We start from the raw sequence: 5704 nt of genomic DNA on the forward strand, positions 1-5704 counted from the left end.
AAAGGGCACACTAGAAAAAGTCAGGTTAGTTTTACCATTATGGTCTAGAGCATAAGAACATACCTACAAGTGTAGGATGAGACGGTAAGAGAAAATACAGAGGTAAGATCTTCATATAGAATGATTGTCAGCTTATGTCTGCAGCCAAGACCAATCATATGACAAAATTATGAAATAATGGATTTTCTTTTGTTATCTAAACTGCAGCTCTGCTGGTGAGACTCCCTATTTTTATAGCCCAGAATTTCTTGCTACCAACAGTGTTGTAATCTGTCAGTCCCCTTTCGAATTGCTTGTGCTTGGTTCTCACTCCATCCCATCTCTTCTACTTTGTGCTCCATTGCTTCTCACTTAGTGGTTGATGAAAAGCAATCTCATAAGCTAATTCTTACTAAGGTTTAATTACTTAACAGCTTGATTATTAAATCTCTAAGGGTATTTGGATTTTGAATAGAGGACTATTGGGTGTTGTCTTAATTCAATACAATTAATGAATGGGTTTTTTAGCAAAGGAAGACATTTTGTTGGGGCACAAAAGGCAACAGAGAGGAGTATTCCAGAAATATTTTGTATTTTTGAGGAATCGCAAGCTCCCGCAGAAAAAGTATTGTATTTGGAGTTGAAATCCCATACATGCCACAGCAGCTAAATTGTTTCTTTGGGTAAATCACTTTATGTCTTTGAGTCTCAGTTTTCTCATCTTTATAATAGAACAGTTATACTAGGAATGCTAGGATCAATTGAGAAGTAGGAAATTCTTTATGACATACAAATGTACATTATTATTTTCATTCAGAAAAAAATTAGATTTACCTACATTAAAATAATTTTTTATTCCTAAGGTTTTCTTAATTCAATCAAGTGCCTATAAGGACAGCCACTAAAAAGATAGCTGGATTTGTAAATAATAAAGTTTATCTTGTATACATATATATGAGCTTTCTAAATATATTGTTTTCATCTTAAAAGTTTTTTTTTAAATAATCAACAAAACATGGAAAGAGGAACCTGTGAATAAGAACAAATTAAGAAATAAAAATACAGTATGGCCTTAAGGATGGTTCTAGGAAGAATAAAGATGCAAATTAATTCATAATTATAAAAATACAAAAGGAAAGTAAACGGGAATTTAAGTTGTTTATAGAATCAAAACACATGGTTAGATGTAGATATATTACTTAGCACATATGGTATAATTAGTATACAATAAGAAGAAAGGTAATTATTTAAATCCTATTGTCAAAGGTGGGAAAAAAAGATACAGTATTATTGTACTATTACAGGTAAAATAAAGTGATACAATCTACCAGGCAATTTGAGAGTCCTGATAAAAATTTAACATGCATGCATGACCCAATTAGCTTTGGGGTTTGGGGCTTTTTTTCTCATTAAACTTCTGTTTTAATGGGTTTCAAAATTCTGTGACAGATTTTTGGTCAAGTTGTCTCCATTAAAAAGTATGGATTTTAAAAACTAATAGGTTGAAAGTACACACACACACACACACACACACAAAACCAAATGGTGCACAAAAGATTCTCCTTTCCCTCTGAAAGTTTTATGATATATTGTTATCATTAACCAGTCATTTACTATTAAACTTAAATGGTCAGTTGACACAAACAGCTCTGAGATGGTTCTTCTACCAGTTATTAAGATTGAGGTGGGGGTACCTGGGTTGCTCAGTCAGTTAAGCATCTGACTTCAGCTCAGGTCATGATCTCATGGTTCATGAGTCAGAGCCCTGTGCAGGTTCTGTACTGACAGCTCAGAGCCTGGAGCCTACTTCAGATTCTGTGTCTCCCTCTCTCCCTGCTCCTCCCCTACTTGCACTCTAAAAAATAAACATTTAAAAAACTTTAAAATTTTTTTTTTTTCAACGTTTATTTATTTTTGGGACAGAGAGAGACAGAGCATGAACGGGGGAGGGGCAGAGGGAGAGGGAGACACAGAATCAGAAACAGGCTCCAGGCTCTGAGCCATCAGCCCAGAGCCTGACGCGGGGCTCGAACTCCCGGACCGCGAGATCGTGACCTGGCTGAAGTCGGACACTTAACCGACTGCGCCACCCAGGCGCCCCATAAACATTTAAAAAACTTTAAAAAAGAGACTGGGATGGCAGGTATTGGAGATTATATTTATTTAGCCTTCTAAGCTTTCTGAGCAGACTTGGGGACCTTGCCAACTCCAGCTGCCTTCTTGTCCACTGCTTTGATGATACCCATAGCAACCGTCTGTCTCATGTCACGAACAGCAAAATGGCTGAAGTCCTCAACACACATAGGCTTACCAGGAGCCATATCAATGATGGCAGCAGCACTAGATTTCAGGAACTTGGGGCCATCTTCAAGCTTTTTTCCAGAACAACAGTCAATCTCCTTCAGCTCAGCAAACTTGCGAGCGATGTGAGATATGTGACAATCCAGCATAGAAACATATCTATCACTGATTTGGCCTGGATGGTTTAGGATAATCATCTGAGCCATGAAGCCAGCTGCTTTCCCTGGTGGGTCATTTTTGCTGTCACCAGCCACATTGCCACAATGAACACCTTTGACAGATATGTTCTTGACATTGAAGCCCATGTTGTCCCCAGGAAGAGGCTCACTCAAAGCTTCATGGGCATTTCAACAGACTTCAGTTGTAACATGGACTGGAGCAAAGGTTGACCACCACGCCTGGTTTAAGAATACCAGTCTCCACTCAACCCACAGGGACAGAACAAATATCACCAATTTTGTAGACATCCTGGAGGGGCAGACACAAAGGCTTGTCAGCTGGGTGAGTTGGTGGCAGAATGCAATCCAGACCTTCAAGCACTGTGGTTCCACTGTCCTTGCCATCTTTATGGGTGACTTTCCATCCCTTGAACCAAGGCATGTTAACACTTGGCTTTAGCATGTTATAACTATTCCAACCAGAAATTGGCATGAATGCTACTGTGTTGGGGTTGTAGCCAATTTTCTTAATGTAGGTGCAGACTTCTTTAATGATTTCCTCATAACTCTTCTGGCTGTAGGGTGGCTCAGTGGAATCCATTTTGTTAACACCAACAATTAGTTGTTTTATATTCACTGCATAAGCCAGAAGGGAAGGCTCACAGATCTGCCCATTCTTGGAGATACCTGCTTCAAGTTCACCAACACCAGCAACAACAATCAGGACAACACAGCCTGAGATGTGCCTGTAGTCATGTTTTTGATAAAGTCTCTATGTCCTGGGGCATCAATGATGGTCACATAATACTTGCTGGTCTGGAATTTCCAGGGAGATATCAATGGTAATACCATGTTCATGTTCAGCTTTCAGTTTATCCAAGACCCAGGCATTCTTGAAGGAGTGCTTTCCCATCTCAGCAGCCTCTTTCACATTTTTTTTTTGATGGTTCTTTTGTTGCTACCACCACATGTGTGCATCAGATGACCAGTAGTGGTAGACTTGCATGAGTCTATGTGTCCAATGACAACGATGCTGATTTGAGTCTTTTCCTTTCCCCATTTGGTTTAGGTTTAGAGGTGGTTTTCATGACACCTGTGCTCTGGAAGCAAATCCTTTGGCTGCTGTTAATGTTTTTGTTTTTCATACAAGTATGTGAGTGCACAAGGCACCTTGGTTTCTAACGGTGATTGTTTAGAGACAACTGAATATCTTTCTGTAGAGAAATCTTTTAAAAAATTTCAAAACAGAAAAGGAGAGAATGCAACAGATAAAGTTCTGGTAAAAGAGCAGCTACCTCACAAAAAGCTCATGATTTTCGAACAGAAGAACATTGCTTGTGAGCTCACTGAAAAGTGTATACAACTGGAGAGACTTCATACATGATATTTTGGAAATCATTTGGAAAATTCACGATAAAACAAGAGAAAATTAAGTAAATGTTCTCCTTTACATAAAAGGGGATTTGTGGTTTCTAGACTCAATAAGCATAAGTATGAGATCTATTCCACAAACCTATATCATGAATTTTCAGATATGTATGTTGTTATCATTTTGATACGTTACTAAGACATTTTTGTTTAAACTAATGTGATTTATTTTCTTGAGAGATTTGTTAGGCTGGTGGATCAAAGAAATGCCACACACAGCTTATATTTTCACTCAAGCAAGGCATTTGGCAAAATCTCTGATTCTCTGAGGTCACTGGGGAGTAAGGTCTTAACAATCACTTAGGAAATACCTTTGGAATGTGAATGTGGAACACAGAGAAAGTATCATTGCTATTAGTATGGCCAGAATGTAAGCAACAGAGAAAATACAGGCAGTGAGCTAGCATCTAAACTTTGAAATCAAACCTGAATATGAACCCAGGTTCAGAAAATGCCTTACCTATTCAATGATCTGTCAATTGGTGTTGTTTAATCTCTCTCCAGCCCTCAGTTTTTTTTCTTATGTCATTTGAGAATTAAAACATTGCCTACCGTAAGGTCGTTGGGAAAACTCAAGAGGACTGAATGACCAGTAAGTGCTTAGTAAGATGACCAGCGTCAAGTATTATGATATTAAAATGAATACAAAGAAGATACAATTAATTGGAAGCACTCAGGCAGAGTAACAAAGAGTCTTTATGTCTTTCCACAACAGTAGCAGCAGAGGCAGAAAAACTTTGAATTACCATAATATCATATACTGCAAGGAAGAAAGAAGGATCTTCCCAAGAAGGATGATGAGCACAGGACATTCTCCTTTGGACTAAAGAAAATTGGAATTTAGACACGCTATTGATTATTTATAGAAATCTTTATTTTTTTCTCTAAGACGCTTGTTGTATAACTTCTCAGTTTTCAATATTTAACATTTACTACAAGTACACTTCAAATAAATATTCAATATCTAAGATAAATTCGGAATATGTGTTTCTTATCTCCTAAGAGAGTGTAACATAATTACTAAATAAAAACTCAAAAGGATGAATTGTTTCAAACTAACAAAATAAATATAAAAGTGTGGTGAAATGTATTGTTGCCACAACTTTAGGCGGGGTCCTCAACTTCTTGTGACTTTCTTATTGTTGTTTATATGTAGGTAAAATTAGGGATAATTATGTGATTTTAAATAATGTAATCAAGATAAAATGATTAGCATGGTCATTGGCTAACAATGAACAACCATGAAAATGAATGCGGTTTTCATTATTATCAGATGAAGAAATTAATAAACACCTAATATTTAGAACAGAGAGGAGTGGTTCATTTTAAAACCCTAGGTGTCCTAGGGGACACCTGGGTGGCTCAGTCGGTTAAGAGTCCGACTTCGGCTCAGGTCATAATCTTACCGTTTGTGAGTCCAAGCCTGGCATTGGACTCTGTGTTGACAGCTCAGAGCCTGGACCCTGCTTCGGATTCTGTGTCTGCCTTTCTCTCTCTCTGATCCACCCTTCCTTGTGCTCTGTGTCTCTCTGTCTCTCAAAGACGAATAAACGTTAAGAAAATTAAAAAAAAAAACAAAACACCCTAAATATTGTACTCTATGGCAAGTGCACTGTGATCCAAGAGCATAAAAACACCGTGAAATAGATCATGGGATCTCTTATTGTATTAAATAGAAGTATGGTGTTTTCATTAAGAGAAATAATTGTTTCACTTTATACAGTTAAGATATCATCTAGGAAATTTCATTCTGGTAGTAATATTTAAGAAGGACTTGAACAAACAATAGAGATAGTAAAGAAGCTGGAGCACTTAATGACTTGATTTGGAAAAGGGAA

The 5704-nt window shown here is 37.4% G+C and overlaps 1 pseudogene; it reads right to left on the bottom strand.

Moving 5' to 3' along the window:
• Positions 1 to 2113: 2113 nt before the first annotated feature.
• Positions 2114 to 4678, bottom strand: LOC112865850 (elongation factor 1-alpha 1 pseudogene; annotated as a pseudogene).
• Between the last annotated feature and the right edge of the window lie 1026 nt (positions 4679 to 5704).

The sequence above is a fragment of the Puma concolor genome, chromosome C1 (genome assembly GCF_028749965.1).
Source record: "Puma concolor isolate L17-30 chromosome C1, mPumCon1.1.hap2, whole genome shotgun sequence".
NCBI lineage: Eukaryota > Metazoa > Chordata > Mammalia > Carnivora > Felidae > Puma > Puma concolor.